Source organism: Macrobrachium rosenbergii, chromosome 7, assembly GCF_040412425.1.
Source record: "Macrobrachium rosenbergii isolate ZJJX-2024 chromosome 7, ASM4041242v1, whole genome shotgun sequence".
In the NCBI taxonomy this organism is placed as follows: domain Eukaryota; kingdom Metazoa; phylum Arthropoda; class Malacostraca; order Decapoda; family Palaemonidae; genus Macrobrachium; species Macrobrachium rosenbergii.
Genome location: NC_089747.1, coordinates 7,475,001 through 7,499,089, shown reverse-complemented (window position 1 = coordinate 7,499,089; position 24,089 = coordinate 7,475,001). Strand labels below are relative to the sequence as shown.

The following is a 24,089-nucleotide window of genomic DNA, read 5'->3' as shown; positions in this document are numbered from 1 at the left end:
CAGTGCACTTAATTTTTTCTTTTACTTAGCAGTCAAAGAAACTTGGAATAGTTACAGTGCTCTTAATTTTTTCTTTTACTTAACAGTAAAAGAAACTTGGAATAGTTATAGTGCACTCAAATTTTTTCTTTTACTTAACAGTAAAAGAAACTTGGAATAGTTACAGTGCACTCAATTTTTTTCATTTACTTAACAGTAAAAGAAACTTGGAATAGTTCCAGTGCACTTAATTTTTCGTTTTACTTAACAATAGTTAAGCACTCAAAATAAGTAAAGAAACTTCTGATATAGTTACAGTGCCCTTAATTTTCCCTTTCTTAACAATACAGAAAAAGAAACGATATAGTTACAGTGCTTTAATTTTCATTTTTACTTAACAGTAAAAGAAACTTGGAATAGGTACAGTGCACTTAATTTTTTCTTTTACTTAACAGTAAAAGAAACTGGGAATAGTTAAAGTGCACTTCATTTTTCTTACGCACATAATTTCATTTATTGATTATTCAAATTTGTTAGCCCAAACACTCACTCGGGGGAACAAAAAGGCAACCGCCAGGGTTAAACGCATCCGAAAATCTTCACGTGTCTTCGAAGTCAGGCAACGGCGTGTTCGAGCCTCCGGTTCCGATAGACTCTCGATAGATTTGCTTTAAGGTTCTTGAAATACCATTCGGACAGCCATTTATTATTTATGTATTCTTTTATTTATAAGGGGTGTCGGCCGTCTTGGCTGACGCTGGCTTCTCCTCTGGAAGTTGCTGGAAGGCTTGGCAGCAGGATTTAGCAGCGGTGTGAATCCACCTGTTTTATGAAAGTTTTTTTTTGTCTGTCTTTTCGTGTGTCCTCGTTTGAAGCTAGCTGGTGATTTCTTGTGCGAAAAAAACGGTGGTCAGTGTTGCGTTTTAATTTTTGAATCAGGGGTAGACACCGTGTGCTGAAAACTTCCACACAGACAAAGGCACACATACAGTATACATATATACATACATATATATATGTATATATATGTCTATATTTATTAGTGTAAGTATATATATATATATATTTTTTTTTTCTTCTTCTTCTTCTTTTACGGCTACCAGACGATGAAGACAGTCAGTCTTGGAAAGCCTGTAAATTTTCCCGAATAAATATCTCCACTAGATACCATCCGGTTTAAATGAGATCCTGTTATTAATTGTATTAATGCACAGAACAATTTTGCAAGTGAGATAGTTAATATATATATATATATATATATATATATATATATATATATATATATATATATATATATATATATATATATATATATATATATTATATATATATATATATATATATATATATATATATATATACACACACACACACATATATAAGTACACACACACACACACACATTCACAGCAACCGTTATATTGTTTTTTATTTGAGCATGTGTGAAGGTTTAGCCTCCGAGGGTGGAAAAAAAAATGATTAAATTTTCCCCGAATTTCTAAAACTACGTCTAATCCAGCGTGGACGCCGGAGAGCAGCCCCTTGACACTCTAAATAGCAGGATCCCCCTTTTGATGATTTAAAAGGTTATATGAAGGGATCTGGACAACAAAGAGGATTTTTTTTTTCCTTTTTATTTTTTTTAAATGTATTTCGCGTGTTTAACCACCTGTAATGGAAGAGGACGTTGACTACTTAGGAGGGTGTTTGTAAACTGCCGTTGCAAACACCAATTGAGACGTCTCTCTCTCTCTCTCTCTCTCTCTCTCTCTCTCTCTCTCTCTCTCTCTCTCTCTCTCTCTCTCTCTCTTCCGTTCCTTTGTTGTTTAACATGCTTATTATAAGGTGTGTAGTGGGCTGCTGGGTTTGTTTTGGGGCCGGGAAGGGGAGGGGTATTTTAGACTGAAAATCGTATTCACTCCTTCATTTGTTATTCTCGCACCGCGATACTGCGGTTAAAACGCGTCTTTCATTGCCGGAAGGAGTTTGTACTTACGGTGATTCGTGTGTGTTTGCTAATGCATAGGGACTGTTTTGTTATATGATGTCTGTGGTGTTGTTTTCTCATTCGTTGAATATAGACGTAGGTCTTCATTTTGGAATTCGTAATCCTGTCGCTATATATATATTATATATATATATATATATATATATATATATATATATATATATATATATATATATATATATATGGTATGCATGTATATATACAGTAGATATAGATGTATGTATATATAACATATATATCTATATATATATAATTTAGATATAGATATAGATGTGTATATATATATATATAATTTGTGTGTATGTATAACACTAAGAATTGCCAATTTGCCAATTTTGTTCTTTGATGTATGAGAGAGAGAGAGAGAGAGAGAGAGAGAGAGAGAGAGAGAGAGAGAGAGAGAGAGAGAAAAGAGTTGAGTAAAGTTTGTCTTTGTATTATTAATAACCGGGTTGGAGTCGCTTCTGCCCCTCGCTTAAATGTATGTGTGTGTGTATGTATATGTGCATATAAGTGTGTGTGTGCGCGCGCGCGCGTGCGTTTGTGCCTGCGTACGTCAGCGTCATAATGATAGCCTGGTCGTCTTGTTAAAGTAAAGGGTAATGTGACGAATGTGATAGTTTCCTCTTGTAATTATCGGCGCGGGTGAGTTGTGACAGCGTGTTATATTCCCTTCCTCGTTCTGAACGTGTCTCGTTTGCGCTGTCTGCCGAACACGCTGTAATTTCCGGAGGGATTGTTCTACTTGGAGGAGGTAATCCTCTGATGTATTAAAAGATCCTCTCTCTCTCTCTCTCTCTTTCATCTTCCATTTATACGAAGTTTTTTTGCTTGTGTTGCAGTGTCGTTATATATATATAAAGATTCTCTCTCTCATTCTTTCTTTTTTCATTTATAGAAAGCTTTAGCAGTATGTGTCGTGATTAAGTATATAAAGATTCTCTCTCTCTCTCTCTCTTCTCTTTTCATTTTCCATTTATAGAAAGCTTTCTTTGCTTGTGTTGCAGTGTGTCGTGATAAGTATATAAAGATCTCTTTTCTTTAATTTTTATTTTCTATTTATAGGAAGCTTTCTCTGCTTGTGTTTCAGTATATGTCGTGATTAAGTATATTCTCGTCAGCTTTCGCATGTATTCGGGTATTATTAAATTTGTCATTAAACGCAGTGTTTCATTATCATGTTAATTTTTATATTTTTTTCATTGGAAAATAATGCGGTCTTTAATTTAATTGGTATTCCAAATGTTAGATTAATTGTTGATTTAGTTTTTTCACTTATTTTTTCATTACTGTGCTTTTTTAGATTTTTTTCATTAAAAAGGAATGCGATCTTTAGTTTATTTGGTCTTCCAAATGTTAAATTTAATGTTTTAATCTTTTCACATAAGGGGAGAGATAAAGGTCACTGTTTCCTTGCAGTTGTATACCAACTTAGCCATTTTTATTTACCATTTCCCTTCAGTTGACTTCAGTTTAGGATTCCCGTTTTTAAGTTTTCTGAAAATAAAACTATTGTGCCGGCTTTGTCTGTCCGTCCGCCCGCACTTTATTCCGTCCGCACTTTTTCTGTCCGCCCTCAGACCTTAAAAACTACTGAGGCTAGAGTGCTGCAAATTGGTATGATGATCAACCTCTCTCTAGTCATCAAACATATCAAATTGCAGCCCTCTAGCCTCAGTAGTTTTTATTTTATTTAAGGTTAAATTAAGCCATAATCGTGCTTCTGGCAACGACATAGGCCAGGCCACTACCTCGCTGTACTTAAAGTTTCGTGGGCCGCGGCTCATACAGCATTATCCCGAGACCACCGAAAGATAGATCTATTTTCGGTGCCCTTCATTATACGCAGTATCGACTGTACAGAAAACTCGATTGGGCCGAAGAAGCTTAGGCGCATTTTTTGCTTGTTTAATAATGTAATGCAAAAGAATATCGCCTTTGTTTCGGCTCGTTCGTATGGAGTGGAGAACATTGAATCTGCAAAGGTTTCGGGAACGCATTTATACACGGATGTAGAGAGTCATTTGTTTGTTTATAATGTTTTCATGCCATACGACATTGTAATCTTATAAGCAATCTTTCTCTTTTTCATATCGTAGGACATTGTAATGTTATAATTAATTTATCTTGTTTTCATGTCAAAGGAGAGAGTAATGTTTTAAATGATTTATCTTGTTTGAATCCCATAGAATATTGTCATGTTATAATTAATTTATCTTGTTTTCATGGTAATGTTATAAGTAATTTACTGTTTTCATGACATAGGACATTGTAATGTTATGAGATATTTATCTTGTTTTCATGTCATAGGTCATGTTAATTTCATAAGTAATTTATATAGTTTTCATTCATAGGACATTGTAATGTTGTAAGTAATCCATCTTGCTTTCACGCCATAGAGCACTGTCATGTTATAAGTGATTTATCTTGGTTTCGTGCCATGCGACATTGTAGTGGTACAAGTAGTTTATTTTGCTTTCATGCCATAGGGCATTGTAATGTGATCAGTAATTTATCTTGTTTCCATGCCATGTTATAAGTAATTTATCTTGTTTTCGTGCCAAAGGCCATTGTAAGGTAATTTTGTTTTCAGCGATAGGTCATTGTAATGTTATAAATAATTTATCTTATTTTCATGTAATGTTCAAAGTAATTTATCTTGTTTTCATGCCATAGGACATTTTAATGTTATAAATAATTTACCTTATTTTCATGTAATGTTCAAAGTAATTGTTTTCGCGCCATAGGACATGTTAATGGTTTACGTAATTTATCTTGTTTTCATGCCGTAAGGCATTGTAATTTATAAACAATTTATCTTGTCATTCCATAGAGCATTGCAGAGACAAGCATATCCCAAAAAGCGCGAAGAATTTGAGAAGTTAAGAGGGCATTGTGGCTATTACAATTACACACACACACACACACACACACACACACACACACACACACACATATATATATATATATATATATATATATATATATATATATGTATATATATATATATATATATATATATATATATATATATATATATAAATTTGGCATTTCATTACAATGGAATTTCTCTGTAAACATGTTTATGTCAATAAACGTACGTTAGCGCTCTTACTGAACCAAAATAAATCTACCTTGGCATTTTTGCCAGATATATTTGGATTAAAACCGGGAGTGCACCTAATTACATTTGACAAGAGTACTGAGATAGATTTATGCTTAGTCAGCATCTGAGTACATCTTAGGGCGCGAGGAAGTTACGCTGAGCGGGGCCGGATGAACGCGCATTCCGAAGAACGCCGATGGAAAAGGTTAACTTTGTTTTCGACGTAAAAAACAAAAACAAAATTTTTTTTCTCGTTCTTCCATTCAAGAGAAGTTGGGAAAGTATTCGCTTTTTTTTTTTTTCATCTTCTGTACGAAAACAATTCTTAGGAACCATCTGTTCGATATGAAATATCTCTCTCTCTCTCTCTCTCTCTCTCTCTCTCTCTCTCTCTCTCTCTCTCTCTGTGTCTTCCCCTTTTGCTCTTTCGGCGTTATTGATCGAGATTGCCAACCTTTGGAATTTGCCTCTGCAACATTCATTCGGGATTTTTTCTTTTTTTCTTTTCTTTTACCCTGTCCTCCTCCTCCCCCTCTATCCTACCACCCCATTTATCCCGTATGTCTCCCCCCTCCCCCTTCTCCTCCTTCCAATCTTTTTTTTTCTCTTTCTCTGTAATATCGTTATGTGCGTAATACGTTTTCTCTTTGTTTCGTCACTTTAGCTTTATCGTCCGTCTCTTAATCTCTCAAGTCCTCTTTCTTCTTTGTCTTTCATCTTCCTTGTCTCATGATGCCTCGCGCAGAAGTTTCTTCTTCACTTCCTTATCTTCCTTCCTTCCTTCCTGACTAGGCTTCTCTCGACCGTCACTCACCCTCTTACGTTCATTCTTCTTAAGTTACTATATATATATATATATATATATATATATATATATATATATATATATATATATATATATATATAGAGAGAGAGAGAGAGAGAGAGAGAGAGAGAGAGAGAGAGAGAGAGTGTGATTTAGTGCTTATATCATTTGTATCCACATCTGAAAACGGAGCTCACAAAAATAATTTTAAAAGATGTATGTTTTTCTGGCTGCCTGTGAAAATGTTTATATATCAGTAATTTGTACCTGAAGTTAAATGCTGCCTGAATTTTGACGTTAATCTGAAATATCTCTCTCCATGTTCAGCTAGTTTTCATCTGTGATCCCTGAGGATTTCAAAGTTGCTATTTGATTTTTGATGGGAATTTTTAGTTTTCGTGTTTTGATCTTTGATGGGAATAAATTCAAGGATATTCTGGAATCAGGTGAAAGTTCGTTAACCATAGTTGTAGCAACAACAAAAAATAATAACAATTATAATAATTAGTCAAAAACGCCTCACTTTTTTATGAGGATTATTATAACCAAAAGCCCTGGCATTCCGCAGGGTGGGTAGTGCTGTCAGTGCACCACCTGTGTGCACTGTAGGTATGATTAAAGGATGTTTGCCGCGTCTCTTCCACCACTGGCTGCTTCTACTTCTTACCCTTTTACAGTACCTCCATTTCCCCTTTCTTTCTTCAGTCGTGCTGTCCAGCACCTCTAACTGTTACTTCTTAGTGCGGCTGTGGGGTTTTCTCCTATTTCCACATGTAGATCCTTGTAATTCATCTCCCTTATTTTCTGGAACTCCTGGTATTCTGCTGTCCAACCACTCTAACTTTATTCACTGTCCTCAGCGCTGAATGGCTGAAAGTGTCCTGAATTTTATGAAGTCATGACTGTTAGTTTTTTGCAATTGATTTTCAGCCAAATTATTTTATTATTTATTATGGAAATTGGGAAGAACAATTAACGTTTCTACAAGAGAAGTAAAAACTGACGTATTGTCATAGTTGTTTGCAATTGATATTCAGTCAAATTTTTTGTGCTTTTAATTATTATTTAGGTTCTTTTTCGTACTTTTAATTATTATTGTGGTTCTTTTTTGTAGTTTTAATTATTATTTAGGGTCCTTTCTTGTACTTTTAATTATTATTTAGGTTCTACTTTTAATTACTATTTAGGTTCTTTTTTTGTACTTTTAATTACTATTTAGGTTCTTTTTTGTACTTTTAATTATTATTTAGGTTCTTTTTTTGTACTTTTAATTATTATTTAGGTTCTTTTTTTTGTACTTTTAATTTTTATTTAGGTTCTTCTTTAGGAAGAACCATTAACCTTTCTGTCAAAGAAGAAAAAACTGACGTATTATTGGTAGAGAATTTCCCTACGTTAAAGGAGTATCGGAAAGTGACGCAACCCGCTTGTATCCATAACCGACGGTTGCGTCAACAGCGCTGTCCTTTCAAAGGCTATTTGTGAGCCGAGCGGTAATAGCCAGTGCGCTAATTGCGGTAGTTGTGATGGGTTCACGGACCCCGAAAAAGAGGTGGGTGGGGGGGAAGGAAGAAGGAGAGGATAGTGGAGGGGGGAGTGGAGGGGGATAAGAGACTTCTGACGGAGGGGGTTTCAGTGCCAGAGGGTAAAATAAGACAAGTGTATTTCGGGAGGGTACTGACAAGCCAACGATTCTTACACGCGTTTAGGGATTCTGGCGAAACACTTGTTTGGGTCGCCGTGGCTGTGCAGTTTTTTTTTTTTTTTTTTTTGAGGGGGGAGGGGAAGGTAGTGTCTGTGTGTGTGTGTTTGGTCGCGCCCTCAAAGGATCGCGAGGGGCCTTCCCTTTGTCGTGAATGGAACTGGGATTTGAATGAATGTAGTCTGAGGGGCGATGATTAGACAGGCCCCATAGGCATGCACTTATCCCTTTTCTTTGATGAATTCCGTATGATTTGTGATGGATCCTGATGAATAAGTCCCGCGCGTCAATTTTATGAATGTGCTGACTGATGTTCTTTTGTCCTTAATTGATCAATAATAACATTTATTCTCGAAGTTCTTCCTGCGAAGGACAAGGATTGGGGGGTAGTCTCTCTTTCTGTATTGTTTTTGATTCATTCATAACTTGGGCTGTCTTTTACTACTTGTCATTCACAAACTGGTCTGACCAGTAACGCTTGGAGTGCGGTTGACATGTCGGTCAGCTTGCGTAAATTTGCGTAGCCAGTGAACTTAAAAGTAAGCTTTTATTGTAAAATGTAAAAAGAATGAAATTTAAATCATTCTCTTGTTATTCCATGCTGAGTATATTCAGATAGACTGAAGCATGTGATAGCTTGCATAATTAAATTAGGTGTTAAAATTTCAATTTATATACAAGAGGGGGGTATTTTTTGTTTAAATTTGAAATATTTTGCTGCCTTTCATTATTTTTATTGGTAATTGTCGCCTATTTTTTCTCCTGATTTGTGTGTGTCTGTGTGTGTTTATTGGTAATTATCGCCTACTTTTTCTCCTGATTTGTGTGTGTGTGTGTGCGTGTCTGTGTGTGTGTGTGTGAGAGAGAGAGAGAGAGAGAGAGAGAGAGAGAGAGAGAGAGAGAGAGAGAGAGTTTGTTTTTGGAATGCCGCGCCGACACACACACCTTGAGTCTCTTCTTGATAAATTTAGCGTCCCTTTTCCCTGGCATGGATGGAGAGGTATATCTTTAGGATTTAGGTCTGTATTTAAAATAGGGGGAGAGGACCTTTATTTCGGGACGCCCTTTTGACAGTTGTGGCAGAGAAGACGCCGGCGGTTGCTAAGCTTTTGGCCGCCCTCGTGCGGGCTCCGGTAGGATTTGACGTCACGATTTGAGTGGATTCCCCTCTTGTTCCTAAGTACCATCTCTCTCTCTCTCTCTCTCTCTCTCTCTCTCTCTCTCTCTCTCTCTGTGTGTCTGAGAGCTTTGCCAGGATTGCAAGGCACGAGAATTTAACCAGGACCTCGTAGGACTTTGGGATCGTCGAAGTAACGTAAGAGACCAAGAAGGATACTTCACTATGGAATGTCCTATATGGGCAGATGACGAATTTCTATTTGGTTGACTTGGCATGTGGTCCTCTTCCACTAACCCCTCCTCCCCCCTCCCCCTCAGATCTCCCTTCTGGTTCTTGGCTTCTTCCCTGAGATTGATAATACTTATATAAGAATAGAAGCCTATTATTACTTTATTACGACTCGGGCCGGAAGAAAATAACTCTGTTGGCGGTTGATTACCTGATGGGGCTCAGGTGGTTTTTTGAGCGCGTACCCTCTTCCTGGCGTCGTCCTCCTTGGTTTAGGATTTTGGGGGGGATAGGGATTTTCTTGGTGAAGATGTAGTGACAATTTTGTTTTAATTTTCTTATTCTTATGAGTTTAGTGAAATATTGTGGTCCTAATAATGAACGTTTCTTTGCCCTATAATTTGGATATTGACAGTGCAAAGATATTTTTGAGGTTGAAGTTAAGAGTTTAGATTAATATAAATTATAATTTTAAAAACCATAATTAATATAAAATTATATTATTTTGATTCTGTGTTAATTATGGTCTGTAAAATTAGAATTTAATGATGACTGTCTGTTTAAAAGAGATGATTTTATTATAAAATCAGTAACCACCCCAACTTGGGATAGGAGAAAATAACCTGACGTCATCGAAACATTGTAACATAATTTTACAGGTTCATATCCTTCGTGTGTGGGACTGACCCATCACGCCACGCCCTCTCTCTCTCTCTCTCTCTCTCTCTCTCTCTCTCTCTCTCTCTCTCTCTCTCTCCTTTCGTGCCGCAAGGTAAATCGGTCTTGCCCGGGCCCTCACCTTCTCTTGGAACGGACGCCCCGGCTTGAAAATAAACCTACAGGGGAATAAATATAAAGCGTGTTCCGTTCTTAGATCCCACCAACTCCTTGGAAGCGAGGAACCTCCACCAGCAGCAGTAATAGAAGTGCCGAGTCTCTTCTGAGGGCTGGTGTTGTGAAGAAGCTGCCCTTCGGCCTTCTTCTTTCCTCCCTCTCTCTCTCTCTCTCTCTCTCGCTCTCTCTCTCTGCTGCTTCTGTGATATCTCTTTTTTACTTTATAAAACGTAGAAGTGGTGGTGGTGATTTTTTTTTTTTATAGGAAAAGGCTGTTTGTTGGAGGATTTGACGCGATGGGTCGGATTTAAAGGGCCGCGGCGACGACCTTGAACTGAAACGTCCACTCTGGGTTCTTGATTGGTGTCATTTGTATGAAAACAGAGAAAACATTCTTTACTTATTCCTCCTTTTTGAAGGAAAGTGATATCCGTTTCTAGAAAAGTAAGAAGGGCAGACCCCACCTGAAGGAATTGCGTAATGGAGTGGTATCATTGAGCAATTTATATGTATATTCTTTAGACATTTTGTGGCATAACTCTTGCCCTTTGAAAGAATACTGTGGAAGTGTCAGGATTAATTAATGAACGTACGACTTGATAATTGAAAATTATATGGTTTTCGAATGTCGAAAGTTATTCAGTAACGAATGTGACGCTAGTAGTAATAAAGTCATTCAGTGAACGACTCATTGATAAGGAACTTAACCAACCACCTACAACGTGGATATATATCTTGGTTGCATTCGCTGTTTCTCAGGTAAGCAATAGTGATAAGAGGTGGACTTAGATGTGTGTGTGTGTTTTTTTTTTTTTTAAGAATATGTTCAGTTGAGATTCAGGCCGTAGATATGCGACCACTCTAAAGAAGTGGGCCTCTAAAGCTTTCATTTATTTAGTAAGCATTATAGCCTCTAGGGCGAAGGCTGACTGTGTGTTAGTGTGTGCGTGCGATTGTAGTGGCGTCAGTCTACTTAAAAAAAAAAACTAAATCACACTATTGTGCAGAACCATTTTTTAAAATTTATTTTTATACCATTGCGCAGAAACATTTTTTTTATTCATTTATTCATGGATGTACGTCACGGAACATCCAAGGGTGGACATGTAATCTTAAATTCAGCATTCCAGGTTTTTTTTTTATTTAAACGACCGTTAGGATTTTGGATAATAAAGCGACCTGTTATAGCTGGTAGTTTACATTCCCATTCATTTGCTGGGACGGGACGAAGCTTCGGTTTTTCTGCAAATCAGTAGAGTACTATTGAGTGACTCATTGAAGAAGCGAACCTCATTTGATTTTTTTTGGGGCGGGGAGGGGTTGGCTTTCTCCATGATTAAAAAAAAAATAGTTCTTGCTTAAGTAGATTTACTTTTGAATGACCCACTGAAGAAACGAACCCGATTTTTTGCTAATATATTTGATTTTTTTTTTTTTTTGCTTTCTCTGATTAAAAAAAATATAAAAAATTAGTTCTTGCGGAAGTGTTTCATTAAAATCATTGCCTGAAGCTCTGCATTTTGAGACGTCCTTTTTTTTTTATATACGTGAGCGTGGTCAGTGTTTCATATGTTGAATAGCATTTTAGTTTTGCTTATGGAGTTAAGGTTATAAATATTAGTCTGCTTGAATCTACGTATATACTGTAGATATAACCCTAAGAATCGCCAGTTTTCCCATTTTATTCCTTGTTGTGCGCATGAGAGAGAGAGAGAGAGAGAGAGAGAGAGAGAGAGAGAGAGAGAGAGAGAGAGAGAGAGAGGCCTTTGTTTTTAGTTAAATTAACAAGATATGGAAAATACCAAAAAAAAGAAAGCAAGAATAAATTTAAGGGTAATCTTTCCGCTTGAGAGAGAGAGAGAGAGAGAGAGAGAGAGAGAGAGAGAGAGAGAGATACAATAATGAATTTGCTAAATGGCAACACGAGTTGCTGAAGGGATCTTTATATACCGTTATGTAATCCTTGGATGAATCCGTGTTCGATCTGTGCCAGTTTTCAAGTAAGAAAGGGATTTGCTCGTGATACCCACGGAATTCCCATTCCTGTGGATTCCCGTGATAGCGTTTGTCGTTTTGCTTTCACGGTCTTAACGCCGTGACGGATTTGGGAGCTCGGAAAGGTGCGTTCAGTCGTCCCGTTCGGTGTCAAAATGAGTAAGCTTCCGAGAAGCTGCGTTCAGTGGCGTTGTCCACACTGGGTCAGGGTTGCGTTCGTTTGTGTTGTTGTGGACAAGGCATTGTTTTGTGGTTGTTGTATTTAAAAAAAATGTAATTTATATATATATATTTTTTAAATCGGTTATTGTGATTTATATATTTTTTTAAAAATGTAATTGTTGTGTGTATATATATATATATATATATATATATATATATATATATATATTTATATATATACAGTATACTATATATGTATATATATATATATATATATATATATATATTATATATATATATATATATATATATATATATATATATATATATATATATATATATATATATATATATATATATTGAAAACCCGTTAATTTGTTTGGAGTAAATTTGTACGCATAGAAACTCGATTATTTTCAAGTTTCAGTTTGTTGTCAGTTATGATTCTGGATTCATTTTTCGTATGGATTTTATTTAGGGACGTTTCATTTAAAATTTCGTAATTGCTTTACGACATTTTATAATATATTTGTTTATCCAAACCCTGCAGTAATTTTACAGTTTTTTATATAGTTTATTTTTTGTTAAGGACTGCATTCAGTCAGCATTTCATGGCAGTTATGCCCCGTCATTTTATATGACAGCTGAAATCCCTGATGGGGAAATAGAATTGAAGACGAGGCACATGTAGGTAGACTCCATTGACCAAGATGATCTGACAAAACCCTTAAGAGCGAAAGTAAAAAAGCAGCAGGAAATATAAACAACGTGTTAATTAAAACAGAAAGAACGACTTTAATGTAACTGTGAAGCATTGCAGTCCAATTTGGCAGTCTGAAGCATATCTGATTTAGTACTTGTGTACTGGTCTTGGGTTCGATTTCTGAACGGACTGGAACATTGTAGGTCCAATCCGCTTGATCCCGTCTGCGATGGTGATCTCAGCCAGGACAGAAAAGGACATGGATTTAGCAACCTCATAGCGAGAGACTGATAACTTTTGGCTGAAATACACAACCTAGAAATTGAGGCCACTAGAAGCCAACTCCAACTTTCCAGAGCCAGTGAGGTCCAGAATGACTTTAAGAAAGATTATTGTGGAAGGATTCACTGCCTCTGAGGAACTGCAGAGGGTAGAAGATGGGGCGTGTAACTTTTTCTCATTATAAAATTAAGTCAAACTTAATGTCAGACTTAATGTCAGAGGCAGACTCTCTGTGACTTCAAAGGAGTTTTGTGTTCCCAGGCCACTAGTGTCCCCCTTCCAGTGCTTCCCAAGGAAGCACAGGGGCCACTTTTCTAGCGAATTGGGGTTTTACTGAGCTTTGCTAGGAACTCAGGGACCTGGGTTTGACCAAGTGGCCCTTCTCCCGAATGTCCCATTCAAGCTAAGGTGAATCTTGGAGTCTGTGCAAACGGTGACATATGGTTATGTAATTGCAGTCCAAAAGAGTTAATATGCTACTTTTGGAAGTTGCCAATAGATTTCAAGTAATTCGTCCAAAACAGGGGTCGCTAACTTGAATACCATGTCAGCATGCGTCCACACCACAGTAAAGCTCACAGACTCATGTTAGCAACCTTATTGCACACATTCCACAAACAGGTTGGGAACAAGTCAACGACCGTCAGTGGAAAACAATTTTGAGCAACCTACATATCAGTATCATCATGTTTTGATAAGCTTAAATTTCTACTCACATCGGGATCGAACCCCAGTCTCTCTTGCTTGGAAGATTCTGTTACCTCTAGATTATGCGTAAGGAAACTTGAGTAGAAAAGAAACTGTTTGGTGATTAATTATGATGGATATAAAGTCGTAAACAAATTATCTACAGATAAAGTGATATCATGAATTCCATGTTCATACTTATCTTCCCATGACTTGTTTTATTTAATAAATACGACTTGGTCGTTATAATGGCCGTCTCATTTGTTCCTGAATTTAACTGGTCTTAAATTTATTGAGATGAAAGCCAAATGTTTTATTCTCAGAAGATTTAGAGATGAAAAAAGATGAGTAGATAAAGTACTGAAACTGAAGAAGACTTAAGGTCTTATGTTATTGTTTATAATCTCCATGCCCCGCCTCTCTTTTTCCCTTGTATTAGTTTTCTGTAAAAGAAAACTACTGTGCCGGCTTTGTCTATCCGTCCGCACTTTTTCCTGTCCGCACTTTTACCTGTCCGCCCTCAGACCTTAAAAACGACTGAGGTTAGAGGGCTGCAAATTGGTTAGTTGATCATTCACCCTCCAATCATCAAACATACCAAATGGCAGCCCTCTAGCCTCAGTAGTTTTTATATTATGTAAGGTTGAAGTTAGCCATAATCGTGCCTCTGGCAACGATGTAGGACATGCCACCAACGGGCCGTGGTTAAAGTTTCATAGGCCGCGGCTCATACAGCATTATACCGAGACCACCGAAAGATAGATCTATTGTCGGTGTCCTTGATTATGCGCTGTACAGAAAACTCGATTGCGCCGAAGAAACTTCGGCGCATTTTTTACTCGTTTGTAAATTGAAAATGCATCCGCCATTTATCTTCGGAGATACAAAGATGCTCGATAAATGAAGCGGCGAAGCTCTCCTTAATGATAATTATATCCGTGTTAATGAATCTTGTCACCTGATAGGGATGCAAAGCCGTTGTTTTGGGCTTCTTTACGAAGCGGCTAATTGGACTAATAGCGGTGTGGTGGCGCTGCGCATGCGCAGATCGTTCGTTCGAACGTTGTGGTCCAGAATAGCTAAAATATTGCGACCTTCAGGAAGCGATGGTCTTACTCAACCTAGTTATTATTTAGTTAATATGTCATTCAATCGAATATATTTTACCCATAGCGGTAATAAATGACACACGACTCTGCTATTATTATTATTATTATTATTATTATTATTATTATTATTATTATATTATTATTCAGCAGATGAACCCTATTCATATGGAACGAGCCCAGAGGGGTCATTAACTTGAAGTTCAAGCTTACAAAGATTATGGTGTTCTTTTGAAAGAAATAAAAGGTGGTAATAGGAAATACAAAAGAAGAGATCAGTTATTAGAAAATAAAATATGAAAAAAATTAATAGATAAATAAAAATTTGAATAAACTATTAAAGCACAACGAAAAAATGTAATGCTCTTCCTTGGCGTCTTGAAATCTGTGAGAGAGAGAGAGAGAGAGAGAGAGAGAGAGAGAGAGAGAGAGAGAGAGAGAGAGATGGAATTCTTGGATTCTCCTGGTCCTTATTCCACCCTATACAAAATTTCGCTGGAATCCATACCTAAATTTTTGAGACATCATCCCGAACAAAGATTGAGAACACACAATCTACAATCTCCTCCTCATAACTTCAGTAGGCAAGGCGTGGACGTAAGGGTACAAATTCTGCCCAAGAAAATGATGACGTGACAGTGTTCAAGGTCAGAATGAAGTTGCGCGTATTGTGTATACGTTTCATTTTATTTATGTATTTATTTACGAATAAAAGATCCCTTTATGTAATTGCTAGTATCCTATGACTGTAGGTAAAGCCTCTTTGAAGTTGCTAAAGAAAAATGTAGGTTCGTTATTTACCGCAGACTTTCTTGAAGCTTATTTAGAGAACCATCGGTGGCTTCAGCTAGTGCAAGCAGTGGTTGAACGATCCTGCCAATTCAGATTGAAGCAAATTCTTGCTGAATATATATATATATATATATATATATATATATATATATATATATATATATATATACACACTGTATATATTCCATCTTAAAAGCGCATCTGAAGATTCAGAGTAATATATATATATATATATATATATACACACTGTATATATTTCATCTTAAAAGCGCATCTGAAGATTCCTCTGCTTAAAAGTAATGTGCCTGTGAATCATTATTGCAAATATATTCCTTGACATTTTCCAAAATTGTCATGAATTCGTTGTAAAAATTCAATCTCTCTCTCTCTCTCTCTCTCTCTCTCTCTCTCTCTCTCTCTCTCTGACACACACACAAAATTCAAATAATCAAGGGCAAATCCCAAATTATCTTGAATTCATTTTGTAATGCTTTAAAACACTCTCTCTCTCTCTCTCTCTCTCTCTCTCTCTCTCTCTCTCTCTCTCTCTCTCAATGCAGAATGCAGATATTCAATGATAATTCCCAAATTGTCATGAATTCTTTTTAAAATGAATTACAACACTCTCTCTCTCTCTCTCTCTCTCTCTCTCTCTCTCTCTCTCTCTCTCTCTCTCTCTCTCTCTCTCTCTCTCTCTTAGGTGACAATCGCGTATGTATTTCGGACCCATTCGCTTGGAGAAGTGTCCTGCCAAATATGATAGGAATTTCGCCACTTGAGGAGAACATCGTTTTCAGTCCGCTGCCCAAAGCCTTTGTAATTCAGACAGAAATGGTTCTAGCACCTGTATTTATTGATGTTAATATTAATTATCGTAATTGTATACTGTGGTTTTTATTAATGATCATGAGACGTATGTTGTTACAACTGTTTTGATAAGCATTAATAGGTAGCTTGTCAAGATGACTCATCACATCAAAAGGTGGTTCTGTCTGATGATAGATGCTAAATCGATTTAGAATCTAAGCCGAGTTGATATACATTATTATATATAGCTTGCAATTGCTATGTAATGACAAGATGTTATTTGATTATGAAGGTAAACAAGATGTGATCGAAACGCTGTAGTTGAGTTTTTTTTTATTTTTTCATGTAAAATTAAGGAAACTACCAAAAATAGTCGCTATGGACGAGCTAGCGCGCAATACGAGTATACAACTTGGCGTAACACCTTTAGTATTATAAGTCAGGTTAGAAGAGAAGCAGAATATTTAGTTTAATATCAGTAACTTTTAATTTCATTTTATTATATCATTACCCTGATCTGGTGTTTAATCCTTCAAGTGACATAGCCTCTGCTAAATTTATCTAATATGACTTTTATTTGTGTAAACAAGCGATTCTGAAGAAGAAAGAAGCTGGAATCGAAACGAATATCCAACAAGATTCAAAGGCTTAAGTAAGGAGTGTCAGTTATTTCAATAATTACCTCAGTTATTTCAATAATTACCTCAGCACAACGATAGGATAATGCATGACGAGTTTCTGCAAATATTTCAAGCAGTGTCTCCCTAACGGACAAAAGAAGAAAAATTTCGTGGGTAACGCCCCCCTAAAATTTTATATGGTATCTTCATACATAAAAAAAAAACACGCCAAAATGTTTTAATGTAAACATTTTTCTAGTTTAATGCACAAGTGGCCTGACAATCATGAATGAAGTCCTTAAAATAATAATAAAAAAATAACTATGAATGACTAAAAAGGAGCTTTGTAATGGAACAGATTTTACGCAGACAATTCGCTTGCAAGATAAAAAATACTAGATACAGATGCTGCATAAATTTATTAAGCAGTATCTGTATCTAGTACCTCTTTGTCTAGTAAGCGAATTGTTTGTGTAAAATCTGTTCCATTACAAAGCTCCTTTGTAATGGTTAATTTTTAGTTATTATTTTAAGGAGTTCATTTTTACATCAAGTGAAGGTTCTTTTGATGATTCACAAAGCTTTCCTAGTAAACAAGAAGGTCAGACTCCTTCAAAGATTTAGGTCGCACCGACTTAGGGAGTATTCCAGTATCGATTCGATCCTAATCAGGCATCTGGGTTCCTCACAAAAAAGCTTCAAAAGCGAACGTGGAAGACTTGAGAAAACGTCCTCTGTGTCCTTTATAGACTGCATAAAACAAGTAAAAAATGCGCCGAAGTTTCTTCGGCACAATCGAGTTTTCTGTACAGCCGCTACAGGGGATAATCAAGGCCATCGAAAACAGGTCTATCTTTCGGTGGTCTCGGTATAATGCTGTCTGAGCCGTGACCCATGAAACTTTAACCACGGCCCGGTGGTGGCCTGTCTTATAGCGTTGCCGAAAGCACGATTTTGGCTAACTTTAACCTTAAATAAAATAAAAACTACTGAGGCTAGATGGCTGCAATATGGTATGTATGATGATTGGAGGGTGGATGATCAACATACCAATTTGCAACCGTCTAGCCTCAGTAGTTTTTAAGATCTAAGAGCGGACAGAATAAAGTGCGGACGGACAGACAAAGCCGGCACAATAATTTTCTTTTACGGAAAACTAAAAGGGAAAATGGGTTCACAGTCGGTTTTAGGTATTTTGAGGGTTAAAAAAAAGGCTTTGCTGTCCCCCAGGGAGATTATAAAAAAAAGGCTTTTCTATTCCCATATGACATTACGAGAACTAAAAAGGCTTCGTCTTACCCCATAGGCATTGTGGGAAGGAATTTGAGAAAAAGGTTTTGCAGCCTTTCCAAGACTGTAAGAAAGGCTCACAGTGCCTCACAGAAAAAGGCTTCACAATCTCTCATAGACAGTGGAAGTCGCCACTTGAATGTCAGCCGATTTGAAAAAATCTTTTTATACACCGTTTATGCACCGGTAGGAGAATTCGCCACCCTCCTCCGTGCTTCCCCAATCCTTCAGTCCTGTGTCCTATGATTGAGGCGGTTCGCCATGAATTTAAATATTGGTTCATAAACAGAGTTTTATTGTGGAGACCAATTATGTAATATAGTCTTCACCATGTAGGTAAGTCTGGGTAGAACTCACGTAGGATAGCTAAAATAATGAATTTTATAGTGAAAGTATTTTTTCCTCTCTATATTTTGTGTTTGGTTCGAAATTTCCTGGATAAATTCTAGATATTTTTAGATTGCGACACAGTTCTTGATTTTAAGTAATTTTATATGATATTATTGACTACCTCAATACATGTTTGTGACCAACATCTTTGCCCTCGTGGGCTGGTGGTGCCGTCAGTGCATCTTACGTGGTGCACTGTAGACATTGCTTAAGGGTCTCTGCAGCGTCCCTTCGGCCCCTAGCTGCAACCTCTTTCATTCCTTTTACTGTACCTCCATTCATATTCACTTTCTTCCATCTGATTTTCCACCCCTCTAACAATTTCTTCATAGTGCAGCTGCGAGTTTTCCTCCCGCTACAACTTTCAGACCTTCTTGCTGTCAATATCTTTTTCAGCGTTGAATGACCTCATAGGTCCCAGCGCTTGGCCATAGGCCTAAATTCTATATTCTATTCCGTATTCTATTCAGTATCTTTACTTACGTTCACATGTTTCTTTGCCAGTCCAGCGTTAAAATACTGGTTAGAATTTTGGTTATTTCTGTTGAATGAAATGATAATTTCCGAGGCGGAACATTCAGCCTCTGTTTCATCAGGAGCATGTTAATTGTCAAGGACTCGACTGCGTCAAAAAAAAAAAAAAAAAAAAAGTGAAATAGAATTAGGGCTTGAAAAACGATATAAATAAATGTTCCAAGTTGGAGACGAAATGTTACTTTGTGTCATCGAGGGAGAAAGTTAGATTTCATCCCCCCCCAAAAAAAAAAAGACGATAAATACAGCATATAAAGGAAGAGTTTTAGAACTCAGTTATATTTTATAAGGGAACTTCGCTAAAAAAAAATTGATTTAGGAATAGGACAGTAATGTTCGTGTGAATATTTTTAACGAAGAAATCTTGACATAAAAAGGGAAATAAAGACTGGGAGACTATGCAAAAGATGGAAACGATAGCGGAAAGGGCATAACAATAGCGAAGGAAAGAGAATGAATAATTCGAGGATACAATGCAGCACAAGAATGACTATAAAGGAAAACGAAAGAGAATTATTCGAGGATGTAGCGTACGAGAATGACTTCGAGGGAAAATGAAAATGATTTCGTCGTAAAAATAAGCTTAACGGAAAAGGAAAATGAAGATTTAATTACAGAGAGTTAGAAGAGAAATGAAATCGAAAGGAGGCAGAAGAAAGGAATTGATTCTGGTTAATTGTTGCACCCGGTTGCAGAAGGAAGCGAGGAGGAGGAGGAGGAGTTTGACGGAGGAGGAAAAGGAGAATGAGGAGGAGAAGGAAGGGGAGGAGGATGAGGAGAAGAAGGAGGAGTTTGAGGGAGGAGGAGGAGGAGAATGAGGGGGGAGGAAGAGGAGAAGGGGAGGAGGAGTAGGAGTTTGAGGGAGGAGGAGAAGGAGAATGAGGAGAAGAAGGAAGGGGGAGAGGAGGAGGAGAATGAGGAGGAGGAGAAGAAGAAGGAGTAGTAGTTTGAGGGAGGAGGAGAAGGAGAATGAGGGGGGAGGAAGAGGAAAAGAAGGAGGAGGAAGAAGAGGGGAACGGGAGGAGGAAGAGGAGGAGGGGAAGATGAGGAGTAGGAGAAGAAGGGGGAAGAGGAGGGATTGTGGGCGGGTGGAAGACGGATGTTGAGAATGGGGGGTTTAAGAAAAAATAAAAGAAGAAGAAGAAGAAGAAGGAGGAGGAGGAGATGATGATGATGATGGCTGGTGGATTAGGAGCGTTTGTGGCCTCATCCATCAAGGTACACGTGGTCCAGATAGTTCCCCTGGGGCATTTTCCTTTCCCCTTCAACTCTCGTGGTTAAGTTGCACCCGGTTGTGAATTATCACCCCCCCCCACGCCCCCTACCATTACCCGGGAGGACGACTCCAACCCCCTCCTCTCTCTCTCTCTCTCTCTCTCTCTCTCTCTCCCTCTCTCTCTCTCTCTCTCTCTCTCAATCAGGGTGAGGAAGTACTTATTGCAGATGTTATTCCTCTTAGAAGAGGGCGAGAGTACTTTTGTATTTTTTTACTCTCTCTCTCTCTCTTCTCTCTCTCTCTCTCTCTCTCTCTCTCTTATCTCTCTCTCTCTCTCACATCTCTCTTATTTGCAAATATGTACACATATATATATGTACATATTATATATATATATATATATATATATATATATATATATATATATATATATATATATATATATATACGTATATTTATATATATACATACATACACACAGTATATTTATATTATCTAAGGAGTTTCTCCTAACAGTAGATGTTATCGTTCTGTATTTACCGAGAAAGATAATACTCTGTTCAATAGAAATCATTATTGCGTGTTTGTTTATGTGTTTGTGTTTATGTATGTGTGCGTGCATGCGCATGCGCGCGTGTGTGTGTGTGTGTGTGTATGTGTGTGTGTTTGAGTGAGTGTGAAAATAATGTGCTTTAATTGAGTTCGAATGTAACATTTTTGACCCCATCACATTTTACAGCATCGGTTTATTAAGTTGGGAATTTTGTCGGCTGATCAAATGAGACATTTGTTTACATAAATTTTATGACGAGCTAATTATTATTTGCGACCAATTTGATGTCGCACTTTTATGCGAATTAAGTGGGCATTGAATTTTATATATCTCCGGGTGGGTTTTTTTGCTCATTATACCAATGTTTTTCAACGGGGCTAGTTTGTCGGGGGGATTTTTCCGATCCTTAGTTTTGATGTTTTCTTTCCCCTAAATGGGCCGCGTAATTAATTTCAGTTTTTTTTTTTCTACCCGATTTGAAATTTAGGCAGCAGTTAATTAGGCCCATTTTTCCCCCAAAATATATTATATTCATTTCCCTTAACGCGACCGAGTGTTGTGAGAGTCATTATTTTCAAATCCATTATTTTAAAATCCGTCTTTCCTTTCGCCACCCGGATGAGTAAAATCCTTTGCGCTTCCCCTTTGTTCAGTTCGCGTTTTGTTCGTTCTTTAAAATCCGGATAAATAGTTCGTTTCTCCCTCCGGATTGGAAATATGATGACGCCGCGAGTTTTTCGTCGGGCTGTAGACGTGGATGTTTGCAACAGCGAAGCTGCGCGTTGCTTTTTAAGCCTGCGCAGTTAACAAAGGACAATTTTTTGGGGGGTTATCGCGATGGTTTTTCGCGTGAGTGACGATTGGCAGATTGGTTTTTTTTTTTTTTTTGTAGGTTCACATACACAAGCATATACAAACTCTTATAACGTACCGAGTTCAACTGTTGGGAACGTATTCCGCTGTCTAGTCATCTTGCTCAAACAAAGGTACCGGTCTGTGCTCGCAAGATGACGAATGCAAGAGTCTGTAGATGCCAAAAGATGTCAGATATTGCGTCTTTAGTTAAATGATTCTGTTAGGTAAATTTTTAATTGAACAGAGTTGGCTGTATTTGAAATTCATGTTGTAGGAAGGATGCTTTAATGAAAAGAGTATCTTAAAAAATAAAAAAAATAAAAATAGTGTATTACAGTAGATACATTATTTTGTAAGGCCAATTTTTGATTGAAAAGAGTCGACTCTTTAAAATAGGGTATTAGTTGAATTATTTTGTAAGGTCAATTTGAACTGAAAAGAGTTGACTCGTTAAAATTCATGCTGTAGAAAGGATGCTTTAATGAAAATAAATGCCCTAAAAATAAAAAAATAAAAAAAAGTGTATCAGTTAAATTATTTTGTAAGGTCAATTTTTAATTGAACAGAGTTGACTGCATTTAAAAGTGATGCTGTAGGAACGATGCTCTAATGAAAATGTCCTAAAAAATAAAAATAAAAAAGAGTATATGTATTTATCCATGTATGCTCGTGCGAGTGTGTCTGCCTGGGAGTTGGGGTCGAGAAGGAAGGAAAAAAAGGAGAAAAAGAAGAAGGGAGGAGAAAAAGAAGTAAGGAAGGAAGGAAGGGGTTGAAGATGCCACATGCGGGTTTGTTTAAAGAGGGAGCTGCTCGTGCCCCTCATTACAGGGACGTGGCACTACTTGGCACCAAATGCCCCTTCTCACGTGCGACGGGGGGATGGGGGTGGAGCCTTCACCCTCTCCCCCCTTCCCCCAAATCTCTCTCTCTCTCTCTCTCTCTCTCTCTCTCTCTCTCTCTCTCTCTCTCTCTCGTTCCGTCCTTTAGCTACCATATGTTACCTTTGGTGAGAGGTTTCGATTGGGATTGCTATTGCAGGAAGTTGGTGAAGTTATTTACAGAGATTTATGACAAGACTTGTAGTAGACGTTACATTATTTGTGTGGGTATGATAAGTATATTCACTAATATGTACTAATATGTTTGTGCATTTGTTCCTATAATTTGTTACTAATCTGGACTTTCTCCGTAGAAGATTAAGAATGGGGTGTAGACATCTTGCTGGTTCCATTGACCACAGCTGTTGCAAAACATAAAATATCAGATTTTTTACCAGAAACTGAATTAACTACATTTTGCAAAATCACTTATTTTTATGGCAATGATTGTCATAAGAATTTTTATGGTAATGATTGTTATGATATGATAAGACATTATCATAGAATATCCAAAAGTCCTTGAAAGCTTTTCATTCAGAATCGGATCAGATCTCCAGGAAGTGGACTTCGCGTTTGTATGAAACCTCTAGAATGAGGACAAGTTCCCCAGTACCCAAATTTGAGCTAAAACACTCGGTGTTTGGTAAGCTTTGTTCATGTTTTCATCCAAGTGGATGTTGTTGTTGATGTCTTTACAAGTCAGGAATTGTATTTCAGTACACAGTACTCGTGAGAAGTCTCTCTCTTTCTCTCTCTCTCTCTCCACGCACCAGCATCGCTAATGCAGCGTCTATACAATGCGCTACGAGCTCATCTGAGGAACATATCAGGAGTGAGCGTAGATGTGTTTAAGGATAAGCTTGACAAATATCTAAGATGCATCCCAGACCATCCAAGACTGGAAGATGCAAAATATACCGGAAGATGCATTAGCAATTCTCTGGTAGGCACCTCTGGTGCCTCACACTGAGGACCTGGGGCAACCTGAATGAACTGTACGGTCGGTCTCTCTCTCTCTCTCTCTCTCTCTCTCTCTCTCTCTCTCTCTCTCTCTAGTCTGTGAGTAGCCTACGTGTTAATGGAGACCATAGCTTGAACGTAGTGACAAAAACACTTAGGACCTCTGCCAGCAAAAGCAGCCTTGCAGCTTCAAGAAACCCTTGTTAACGAAATGGACGTTGGCTGTAATTGATGAGCTGTAGAGCAGTTGAATTAGTGTCAATTTATCTCGTTTAAATATAGCTGAATCACAGAAGGATTCGCCAGCATTATTTTAGCTGAGATTGTAAATGATTGTGGTCGTTTTTCCCGTCTTTTCTTAAAATGAAAAGTTATGTTATGGTTAGACAAACAGCATTCTTTAGAGGGGTAAAGAAGACGGACCTCTACAACAGTATAGTAGTGTTTATTATTGTTCTTAAGGCAGTTAGAGTTTTA

At 37.3% G+C, this 24,089-nt stretch overlaps 1 protein-coding gene across 21 annotated transcripts in view; it reads left to right on the top strand.

The window, feature by feature from the left end:
- The window catches only part of Mef2 (myocyte enhancer factor 2), a 790,604-nt gene that overhangs the window by 515,131 nt on the left and 251,384 nt on the right, over positions 1-24,089 (top strand). For 3 of the 21 annotated variants that reach the window (XM_067106415.1, XM_067106424.1, XM_067106441.1), the window contains exon 1: positions 9,872-10,541. The exons of the other annotated variants lie outside the window; for them this stretch is intronic. The gene's annotated coding sequence lies outside the window, so the exon portion shown is untranslated. Of the gene's footprint in view, positions 1-9,871; positions 10,542-24,089 lie in introns of those variants that run through there. 21 annotated transcript variants of the gene reach the window in all.